Genomic DNA, 12,519 nt, shown 5'->3' on the forward strand with positions numbered 1-12,519 from the left:
GAGAAAAGGGCCCCAGCTGAGTGACCTGCCTCACTCCTAGCAGCATGATAACTCCAATCTTAGAAAGACCAAGGGCCTCAGTTTAGCAGAGGGTGAGATTTAGCCCACAGGAATGTGAATACAACATAGCAGGTGACCTGCCTCATCTTTATACCACAGCTTTATGGACTCTTTTCAAAACCAAACATCCAGATTTTAAAAATTGCATATAGAACCACATAAACTGGAATGTTGAAGTCATCCAGTCAACAGGGTTACTCTGAAGTTAGAGCTGCCCATCATTTAAAGCTCAGAGGGACAACATCAGCCAACAATATAAACCGTCATCTCCCTTCTCTGAAGATGTCTGTGCGATGCTTAGCATGTCAGCATCCAGCCCCTGGGATAAACAACCATTCAACTGAAAAAATAAATCTTAAAATCCATCATTTAGACAGCGCATCTGAGAGTGCTCCTTTTCAGTAGTGCCCTTATTTTCAAATTTGCCAAGCATCTCAGGCTGTTTAAAAAAAGAATAGCCTTGGAAGGTTCAGGGAGATTTGACATAAAGGTTTTCATCTTCTGTAAGAGAAAGTACGATGCAGAATGAGTGAGGAAAAGCATGGCCTTCAGTTTACCAAGTAAGGTTAATTCTAGCCTACAGTTCTGGGGACAGAGCGCTGCATGGACAGATTATATACATTTGTGACTAAGCTGCTAATTATTGTGTTTTACTGATTAATCTTTTGGTATATACATGGACATAAAATAGCAGAAAATGTGAATTAATCATACCAAAGTCTTTTTTGTCTAATCTAATCTCTACATTTTTAATTGCAAAAGGTTTCAGTTTGTAATTAAAAAAGTCTTCTCACATTCAAGAAACAATTCTAATGATAATAAACATTGAGGCAACCTTCAACATAGCTGTCGATATATTATCCATCTTTAAGTGATTAAACAAATAATTGTTGAACCGCTAACAGGCAGCATGTAACACTGTTGAAAAAGCCTTAGTTTATTTGAATAAGAGGAGTGTGATGTGTAGTGACTACATGTATGAACTAAAGCCAGAAAAGCTGCAGATTCCACATACGGTATGAAAGAGGCTCCCAAGTGGTAGCCATGGAGACCAACAATTTCATTAGAATTGCTCCACTTAATCTCATCTAACTGTACAGTAATTGCCAGATACCATAAAAAAATTTAAAAGGGAGATATAAAGTTAGGCGTTGTTTTCTCTATCTTGACTTGAATCATATTAATTTAATCAATAAATCAATACCTGCATTAGTGCTTTTAATGAAATGTTAATTTTGTGTGCAGCTCATAATCTTATATTTATCTTATATCATTATATTTAAATATTCAGTAGTAGTCCACCCAACACAAAGTATTTGAATAATGTATAAACACGTTATCGGTTACTCTGATTGATCAATTAAAGCAGATTTGGACAGCATATGGAACATTTAGAAGTCTTATTAACTTGCTGGAGAAGAGATAGCTTACAGCATTCTTCCAGATATATGACTGTCAAACTGATTAGTTTAACTAGCAGCTGTTATCCTACTTATATCTAACAAAACTCTCAAAAGAGATTTACAGGAGACAGGAAGCATGCATGTGTGACTGATGGGCAACTTTAACAAATGCTACTCTCTGAGGAATGAGTTTCCAAATTGATCCACCAGTAAAAGCTCTCACTGTACATAATACGAGCCATGAAGCTGTAGCCTTAACTTAACCCAATGAAGACAATCTGAGCGTCCATCTCTATTCAGACAACGAGCACAAATTAGGTCCCGTCTGACAAGCAATTGTGTCCTGAAAAAGCAAAAAGCAAAATCTAATCAAATAAATTGAGCTGCCGATGGACAGAAATTAACTTATCGGATAACTGCATGATATCAACTAAACGGAGTGGAGAAACGGCACCATCACACAGATCCAATAAAGAAAAACACATCTTTTCCACAGAGGGCAAGAATTAACCCACTTTACTGTAATGCACCATACAACAGGAAGAAATGGGCTACTAACGTGCAAGCATGAAGTGTTGGGATGAAATGAATCCCTCCACAGACAAAGGGATGTCCAATCAAGTCTCCGAGATGACCTCAAATGAATCAAGAAAGATAGGGGTTTTAAAGGCTGAGTTCTGATATATTCTAAGGGCCGAGAGAAGAAAAAAAAACACATTTGAGTATGCAACTGGAAAGAAAAACGTCTAGTGAAAACACTGAAATCAAGTAGGGCTCTTTGTTTACTTTGACCTCCACTGTGCGTCTTTACCCATGATAATCGATTCAATCAATATATTATACAGTAGCTCCAAAAGTACAAAAAAATGTGAGATAACAGAGGTTTCAGGAAAGGCAAGGGAAATATTATTTTCTTCCAACATCGTCCCATCAGGTACCACACCAGATGCTGAGTTCAACTGCTGCGAGATTAAACAGAGCCTAGATTATATTCCAGAAGGAGCAGCACTTAGCTGAAACAAAATGGATGAGACGCGGTGAAAACAAAGTGCAGCTTGACATAACAGTTTAGTCAGAAAGCATCAAATGTCCCCTTGAGTTTCCCCTGAAGGGAAAAGTCAAGGTTTTAACCGCTGGTAGAGGCAAACTATGTGTGCAAGCAGAGTGTACTTAAATATGAGAGTGTGTGTGTGTGTGTGTGTGTGTCATCTGCTTGAGGGTATTTCCACCAATGCAGATTATATGACAGATGGTGCTGCCGTCCTGTACCTAATTGTCAGATAAGGATACAAGCAACAACATTAATGATATGCTGAAAAGGAGAAGTAAGCCGTCAGTGACCCACAAGAAGCCCAACCCTGGCTGAAAAACTGCCCATGACAGACAGACAGCTTTTTGTAATATTCAGGATGAAATTTAGAAGAAGAAAAAAAAAGACATTGAAAATGTTGAGCTGGAAATGAGAAGCATCAGTTTGCTGCGGTAAGGAAACTTCAGATCTCATTCAAAGTGATGGGCTTAGTTACCTTTTCGGCTTTGATATTGATGTTAAAAGGTTGTGTGCGTCTTCACATCAAAGGATTTGGTACTTTGGCCCCTTAAGCGTGAACTCCTCTCAGATACTGGGCAACATGTCTTCTTCAGCATATGGGGAATAATTCGCCATTCTCTCTTTAGTGTGGTCATAAAATAATGATACGTGTTGTGCAGTATTCATGCTTTTTAGGACTGCTGCGGACATCCTGCAAAAAGCCAGGAGAGGTGCTTTACAAAAATGTAAACAAATCGGGTTTACTGAGTGAGATATGAAATTTTTGCATGGCATCGGACTATTTTATTCTTAAAACACAGTCTATGATACATTCTATGCTCACACCACTGCATCTATCCTCACACAGCACACAGGCCCGCACTAGAATATTTATTTAGGCTCATTTTTGAAGAAACACAGCCTGTTCAATCCCAACAGCTCAATCCTATAGAATTCAAGCTAAATTTAATGTATGAATTGTGAGGTAGCGACACTGAATTTCTGCTTTTCTCAAAGAAAAAAACTTCCCTCATAAGCAGGCGTCCAACATGCAACTTCTTCTTCAAAGCCAATCTCAAATCAGCGCACTTTGTTTTAACATGAACGACAAAGGAGAATATTGAACAATTCCACAGATCCATTAGATCATATGCAAACGCTCTAACAGGACGGATTGATTAGTCCGACAGGATATTGAAATTGTGATATTGCCTTTCAATATGCTGCGCACTGATTACACCTGAACTCATCGATAGCCCAGTTAAAGTAATTAAGTGTGCAGCGCGTGCCAAGACTGATATTACCGGGCGCATCTATGCTGCTGCAGGATTCCATTCACTGGCATTATTGTCGACCCGAGCAGAACCTGCAGATAATACGTGGATATGCGCACAAGCAGAGCGGCAAATGCGTTGTGTAGAGGAACGTCACACTTACCGCGTATTTGGAAATTACTGCTGAATATGAGGGTGCACTGCAGCTGGCGTCCTTAGATTCAAAGTAAGCGTTAATTTCTCTCAAAAACTGTCTGTCAGGCGTTGTGTGCCGTCGTCACGCACTCTCGGCGTGTGTTTTATAGGGTTCGAGGAGACAGAACAACGAATCCAAAGTGTTGCCTTCAGCCACTCCGTCCAGTAGACTATCCGCGGAAAATCGCCTCTTGTCTGTTCTGGCTGAGGCTCCACAATCCGAGCCCCGGCGATGAACGCGGGTGAAACAGCAGCAGCCTCCTCGCGTTGTTATCCACAGCTCTGTCCCCTTACATCCCTTTAAGTCACAAGGCGTCCTCCTGTGCGGGGGCTACATCACGTCCCGTAAAGCTGAAAAGCCAAAACGCCAGCAGCACCTCGCCACTCACGCAAACCAAGAGTGTATCCAGAAGAATTTTGAAAGGACAGGCGAAGGGATGTTCTGAGAAAAGCTCCTTACTGGGGGAAAGAGGCGAAGTTGTTTGGGTCCAAAAACTGCAGCCCGCGGCGACTATGGCAAACCAATTGTGCGCACTGGCTGGGAGTAATTCTGTATGAAAACCCAGGGTTTGGAGAGCCAGTGAAAGGTGAAGAGGAAACTCGGATGTAGACTGCCGCTCACCCTGTATACTCGGGCTCCACCTAGCAGCAAATACTAGACAACATGCTGCAGAGCACAGCCTTTCTACCTATAGTGTATCTTACCCGGGGCCGACATGGAGAAACATGTTAGATTACATTCTGTGTGCGTCTGTGACTGCAAGATTTGAGTGACATCCTCTGCCTTTCTCTCAAAAGTTCAATAACTCTTTATAAATGCAACTAAGTGGAAGAACTGTACAATCCAAGTCAAGGAATGCAGACTAAAAATCTTAAGTCAACTACTGTCCTCAGATACCATACAGGTCAAATCAGCTAACCAATGGAAAGTGTAATTATCCATGAAAAAAACTATAGATGAGCATGATATGTGCTCTTATCTGATCATTTTGGTCCTATAGTCCATATAATCATGAACAATTTAAAGGAGGTTGTCAAATGTAAATCTTGTTATCCTACGAGATTTTTTTCTGTTCTTTTAGTCGTCCTTTAATCTTAAATGTCCTGAATGAGAGTCATGAGGTTGTCAAGCAAAATTGCACCAGAACATGGCAGATTTAAAAAAAAAAAAAGAGAACACGACCAGAATATGTGCACTCATCTGAAGACCTCTGCACACTGAACCAGCTGCACCACATCTCTGACTGGAGTCAGCCAATGTTAGCCCGCTCAATCATCCCATATCCCTATTAATCACTGTAATAATCCTAATTACAATCAAACAATACCTAATCATCCAAATCACTCATCCAGTGCTTCACTAATGAGCCCGTGGAAAAAAACAGAGATGGTTTTTGCACCTTTTTGAGAAACGCATTGAACTCATGAATGTGCCGATGAAAAATAACTACATAACTGCATTTGAAAAGATGAGGCGTTATCTCTCCCTGGCACTGCTTTCCAAACACCCCCCTCGACAAAATGGATTTTTCCAGGTAGAGCGCCGACCAAAGCTGCCTGCCGTTAAACTTACATAAAACCAGGTAGCTTCAAAGCAAAAACCTTAAGTGCCATGCAATATACTGCTACCATCTCAACATAGACAAGGTCTTCAAAGTAACAGTCGACACATTGGCAGAAACATTAACACTACCCTGATGTTTGAGATGGAGTTGCCAGCGGATTAACAGAATATGAGGCAGAATCAGATCAGTTCCTTTTCAACTTCTGAATAACACAAACCCTTGTGATTAAAGTAGAAACAGCTTTCCCCAGCGCTGAAATGGATCGGCATTTCAAAAACATGGAAATGAAGGCCAGTTAGACTCCTCTGTATTTTGTTTTATTGCAGAGGATCTAAATCATGCAAGTGAAAGGCAACATCCCTGAACTGCATGAACATAGGAGCCGCCTTTGTTTAAATCTGAGAAATAAAACAGAACTAGAATTAATGGTATTTGTGTTTTATACAAGTTAGTATGAGGAACGCCTTTTAAGAATTGTTCAGGAAAGGAAAAAAAAAAGCTTTGATCAGACAACAGTTTGATAACGAGATGTCAGATTTTAGATTAATAAATTATCCCTATTAGCATCTTTTTTTTTTTAAAAAAAGAAAAACTTTTATTCTACCATTGCCACTCTTTCTTTGACAGTACAGCTCGAGGATTTGTTCCTGTGCTCATACTGGAAGATTTTTTAAATATTAATTTTAGTCTTACTGTCCTCAAGACAGAGATAACATTACTCCAATTAGAGAAAACCTCTCATTTTACCATGATCCCCAAAGCGCTATGAAAGAATTCTCAAAAAATGTTTAAGTTCCTTAAATTTGCTAAATGAATTGGTTCAGTTTTAAGGTAAAGTGCATTTACTACATTAGATTAAACAGCACTCAGACAATGCAATCTAACCCATGAAAGAATGCAATGCAATATTTTTATTTTCTTGGTGGAGTCTTTGATGATTTACAATTTTAAAGCTGCTATGATCAATAATTCTGTATAAAGAAGTGATCACATGACTATTTGCCGATGCAAAGGATTGCTTGTAGAGATTAACCCACAAAGAATTTCCACTAAAGTCTGCAGTTTCTTTGAGGTCTATGAGGCTTTGTCTATATACTCACTCCTTAGGTTCTCCAGCCTTCAATCTTAGTGTTCTAAAAAGCTCTTGAAACCTGCTGCTAACTCTCCTAACAGTTACAAAAAAAATAATCAGACACCCAGGTGTTGCATGATGATGCTTAAAAAAAACCCTCCAAATAGCAGTAAAACTGTGTGACACTAGTGAGCCTTATTTTCATTTTTTGCCATCCTCCAGTGTGTTACATAGGTTTTTGTGCAAATAAAAGATCGACAAACTTATAAAGCTCTAAGTCCTGAAAACTCCTGGACCGGTCACATTTGTTGTCCAGGCTTTGCTTCCATTACTTTCTACGTTATTATCTAACACATTTAAATAATGCCTGTCCTGTGGCTTGTTTGGCACCTCTCAGACAAATAATGGTGGCTCCCTCCTACTTTTTCTTGATAAATCAGAGCAAACTGGGACTTCTGTGAAGGGGTCTTAAGCCACAGGTGCATACAGGAGGTGACGAGAGGTGCTGTAGTAACATACATTATGAGAAAAATAGTCTGTTGAGCATTTATATTCTGTCCATAGGCAGCTTCTTCTGTGTCTACCGAAGAGATCATAACTTTGCCTGACATCAGACAGGCTTCCAGACCCATCTACTCCATGGAGTAATTGAGTTCTAAGATCTTTAAGGTCTAAAACCATACAACCCATGATCTAATTGCTCTTCCATTCTTCCGTTCTTCCATTGTGAATGTAAAGTCCACCCCATACTGATCCTGGTAACCCTTCAGAGTGGAACTGTAGATAATTGGGTTATTAGTTACAGCCGTGGTCAAAATGTCTTCCATCACTGTTGACAGTGTTCATATCCCGAGTCTTACCACTTCTTGACTTTGATTCATCCATAAGAGAAAGGTGATGAGCCCAGTGAGGCATTAAATGAATTAGACATCATGCTGTGAGCGAACAAAGAGCCCTACAAGAAAGTAGTTATAAGAGTTAATGTGAACATTTGTCCACACACGGAAGATATCATAGTATCACAATTCAAGGTTGAAAATCTTGAAATGGAAACATATTACAAGGCTGTTGTTTTGCACAGGGCGGTGTCAACAGAACATAACATGTTCTTTTTAAACCCTAACCATGTTTTTCAGCATCTAACCCTAACCACGGAAATGTAACTGTTGATACTAACAATTCTGGCAATCCAGCAAACTGTTGTACCAAAACTTGCATAAAAATGCTGTCCAAACCGCTTCGACCCTGAATAGACAGCTTAGTTGATCAACAGTGTCTGCCATCAGCGCCACATTAGAGTCACATTATTATATCTTCATGTCAGTGTTATCAAAAGTCAACACATGATCAGTAGTGTGATGAAGGCTGCATGAGAATTGGCAAACAAGTCTGGAAAACAGGGGAACTGTGTGATTTTTGAGATGAAATGGCAATGCTTTGTCCAACGCAGATGTTACATTTTGTGTGTGTGTACGTTTGTTGTGAGATCGTGTTGAATGAGCACTGTCAAAAATGAACTTCCTTGTGTAGGAAATAAAAGACATTTGCCTGTTTTATGTTATGAAAATAATTGTGAATGAACATCATATGGAATATTTATACATCTAATAAGTATGAAAATACAATACTGTGGATTTATTTCCATTGTAACAATTATGAATGTCATGGAAAAGAAACACCCAAAATATTACCTGTTGTGAACAATACATGGCTGCTGTGGAATATACTTAAATAAAACCCAAATCCAAACATCATGGCATCAAATACTTTCTTGAATGCACTAAGGACAGAGGTTTAAATCAGAGTTTTTGTGATCACAATCAGTGGTTCTCTTTTAATAGAAGAAACTGAATAAACCGACTTCTTATACTAGCTAAAAACATGCTGTTTCTTTTTGTTTATTTCTTAATTTTTTTGCATTTGTACTTCAGAATTTCACAAGCCCGAGATTATGAAACGTTAATGGGCAAAATATGCACAAGGGGGCTGTGACAAATTTCTCCACAAGCTCATTTCAATGTCAGTTTCACCAGCACAAACATTTCAGTTCTTTGACAAAGGGCATAATTATGCGTAGCATGCTAATGCTAAATATCCAGCTGCTGACAGATTTACTAAATCCAGAGAGTTAAGCACCTGAGACACTGTGATAATTGAGCACAATAATGTGATGTGAGGCACAATAAAACCTCTGTACAGGTCCTCAGCATGCTGTTGTAAGAAACTCCTGCCAAATATAAAGCTGTTCAGGAAAATTAGAGCTTATGGGGACAGTTGTTGTGCAAGTGAATCCAATAATGTAGAAGCCATTTCCCCTGTTTATCCACGCTGGTAAGCAGTGGAATTATCGTGTACTCTGTGCTGACACTTACATATGCAGGAGGGCTTGACATCCTCAGCTGGCAAGTGTGTGCCACTGTCTTCCAAAGATCACACGAGGTTTTGATGTGTTGCCCATGTATGGCTTACTCGGTGATGAAAACTTCGAAGAGAAGACGTGAAAATTAAAGATCTGAGTCTTAAAAGGAGCACTTCAGTTCATTATCCTGCACTTGCCAATCACAGTCATACAAGATATGTTGGGACAAGCCTCAAGGTTGCAGAAGCTCATTGCACAGGTCAAAAAGATTAATAAAATACTATCAAGCCCAAGTATAATCAAGTCCCTGTTTACTGTCAGAGGGAAACAAATTCCTGTACACTAATTTTTTCTTAAACCATCTGTCCATATACTTATTCCCCAATAGGTTTTGTGCACGATACACAAATAGTTTCTTCTGATCAACAAAAACTGGAGTCCAACATATTATCTTTAAAAATAAAGGCTTTCAAGTGTGGCCTTCAGCACACAAATTTTATTTCAGCTTTTTTTGCCGGGACGCTTATAGTAAAAATGTGCAAGACTGAACTGTTCTTTGTGATTGGTGCAGCAAATACAGCAAGAGATATTGAATTCAAACAAAACAGGGCTTTTTGTGAAGAACTTTCACTTCTTCACATTCTCACACTTTTGCCACATTCAAAAGAAATAAAAAATGCATTTCAAGTATTACGCTTTCTAAACATATTCCAATGGCAACTTTACTTATTCATTTTTGTTTTTAACTATAATGCATGAACTATAATACAGTCAGTGGGCATGACATGGCTGCCCACATTTCTATATTACATCAGCTGCAATAAACTTTGCCAAGCAGCTCCTCCATGTCTTTCTCCCACTGTTGCCTAAATTCAAGAGCACTCTTGCCCCAGCATACGTAATTAAAAATGACATTAATTCAGTCTCCAACATTTAAAAAGACTAAAATAAAATGAAGTTGGTCCAGCAACCCATACTGTCACGAGGTACTACGTCCACACACTGACCGTGACTGTGCCTGACTGTCAGTTTATGTGGGAGTCCATGTGTGCTGTCTTTTTTTTCTGCTGAAACAAGATGAAAGTTTCCCTTTTAAATCTCCTTCACTCTATAAGATAAATACAGTCCTCCCACATATAAACATATGAATAATTTAACTGGCAACAATTCCCTCATCAGAATATCGACTACCTCGCTCAAGAGATTCATTTACGTCTTAATGAATGTATAATTATTTTGACACAAGCTCAAAAAATGTATGTATAATGCAACACTCTGAAATTAAAAGCTGGATCGATTGCTCTCTCCGTCTCTCGTGTATTGGATGAGCAGGAGTGCATCTATGTGTCTGCGATGAGTGTATGTGGGGGTGAGGTTTGATATATGCACACACCTACCAGCGTGGAGGCAACAGTCGGGTGTGTGTGTACAAGTGTGGGTGGAAAAGATGAGAAAAGATCATAAAAGAGTTCAGAACCATTAGACTGGCTTAATCCTGTTAAAATATAAAAAAATGTCTGTTTGCACGCAGCATGTGCAAGTGTCAAAAGCATTTAAATACCACAACAGCAGGTGCTTTATTAATAAGAACATGTAGAGTGTAGCCATGTGTTCCTTGAAATGTGGGCTTGACCTTTGCAGAGTTTGAACCTTCACAACACTGGAAAGTCAGAAAAAAACCACTGCACCACACTGTGAACATAGCAGTTCATATATGGAGACACCACAAAGGAAAAGAGTGAAGCTTTGTGCTAAAAACAGACATCCTCTGCTGACAACTCAGTGGTTCAGAACACTCTGTTGCACACGGTTTATGCTCAATATGCAAAATTTGCACACTTATTAAAAAGTTTACTTTAAAAAAGTTAGTTTTATCTTGGCTGTGCTAGTGTTGCTATTCATGTTATTTAAGGGGGGAGAAGAGATGAATTGCACAGAAATTGAAACAACCCAAAAACTAACCCCAAAAAAACGATACGCGTCCTACTTCGGCTTCTCCTTCTTCAGAGTTCCCTTTGCCCGGATGGCTTTCCACACTTTCTGCTGTAAAACAAGATCACTGGGAAGTGAAAAGAGTTGTCATAATGCTGTTTTTGTGATCCTGACATGATATCCAGAGATGTTTTGAACGTCACTGCACACACTTGTTAAAATAGGATTGGACTGATTGTAATTAAAGTGTGTCGAGCGTGTTTATTTCCTCTTAAAGTGCCTTAAGATTGCTTTCATTGTGAGCTGATTATTGATTCATTAATTTATTACGTTTAGAGAGCCTTGAGTGCAGATAGAATAACTGCTGTCAAATCGAAGTGCAGACAGGAAAACTCTTGACAGCACTGGTTCCATCATTAATTGTAACTTGAAACAAGTCAATTTATTCAACTGAATTTATGCTTATATACAAATTGCTACCACTGAAATCATGAAAGAAAATGGAGTAAAAGCCTGGTGCACATAGCCACCTGTGAGTCAGACTAATTTGCGGTGTTTGTTGGACTTTGTCACCGATTCTGTTCATAACCTTTACAGACAACATTTCAACAAACAGCAAAGAGGTGAAGGCTTTCCAGTTTGGAGTTTAAGTGTCTTGGTCACTAATATAGAAGAGCAGCAGATTGGCAGATAGATTGGGACAGCATTAGAAGTAATGCAAACAAACCAATCTGTTCATGACATAAAAAGGAACCAGCTGAGGCGGTTTGGGTATCTATCTACCCCATGGCTCGCAGGGGAGGGTATTTTTTAGATATGCACTGTACATTCCATCGGCAGAAGGCTTTGGGGCAGACTCAGGACCTACTGCCAAGCCAAGTCAACTTTATTTATAAAGCACTTTAAAAACAGCAACCACCGACCAAAGTGCTGAACATAGGAATAAAAAATAAATTAAATAGATAGAAAATAAATAAAAGGACAAAACACAAAAATAAAAGCACGAGTAAAGGTAGACAACTAAAATCATCAGTTAAAACAATAAAATCAATGTAAAATGACATCTCTTGGCTTGTTCAGTGACTCCTCAGAGTCCTTCCAGAAGAGCTGGAGGAGGTGACTGGAGAGAGGAAGGTCAGGGGATCTCTGCTTGGACTGTTGTCAAAGCAACCTAGTTCCAAATAAGCTGCAGAAAATAGATGGATTGATACCATACCAGCAAGAATTGAATGTTTGGTGAAATGAAAATGAGCTCATTCAGAACACTGCTTCTCTAATTCTCCCTGAGACCAGAAAGTGGACCATATCAATCCAGTCCTGACGTCTCTGCACTGGCTTCCTGTGCATCAAAAGAGTTGATTTTGAAATTAATAATCCTATTAAACTGTTGGTTAACAAAGCTTTACATAGCTCAGGTCGTCTGTCGTCAGTTTTTCTGCACTTATGCTTTTACATTCTATGGAAATAAGTTTGAATCGCCTAATTGTTGAAACTGTGGTATATGAATAAATTTGTCTTGCCTTACCTTCTGATCAGTGAGCAGGAGATCATTCTTTAGATAATTCCATAATTAGGTAAATAACAGGTCCTCAATATTCAGATTCACCCTCAGCTCAACCATTTTGCCCA

General features: G+C 39.1%; 1 protein-coding gene across 2 annotated transcripts in view; it reads right to left on the reverse strand.

Annotated features, from left to right (window-relative positions):
• LOC140281739 (adhesion G protein-coupled receptor L3-like) overlaps positions 1-4,495 on the reverse strand; it is a 210,075-nt gene extending 205,580 nt beyond the window's left edge. For both annotated transcript variants that reach the window (XM_072376228.1, XM_072376227.1), the window contains exon 1: positions 3,931-4,495. The gene's annotated coding sequence lies outside the window, so the exon portion shown is untranslated. The remainder of the gene's footprint in view (positions 1-3,930) is intronic.
• Between the last annotated feature and the right edge of the window lie 8,024 nt (positions 4,496-12,519).

This window comes from Leuresthes tenuis, unplaced genomic scaffold (genome assembly GCF_036924035.1).
Source record: "Leuresthes tenuis unplaced genomic scaffold, fLeuTen1.0.hap1 SCAF_22, whole genome shotgun sequence".
Classification (NCBI taxonomy): domain Eukaryota; kingdom Metazoa; phylum Chordata; class Actinopteri; order Atheriniformes; family Atherinopsidae; genus Leuresthes; species Leuresthes tenuis.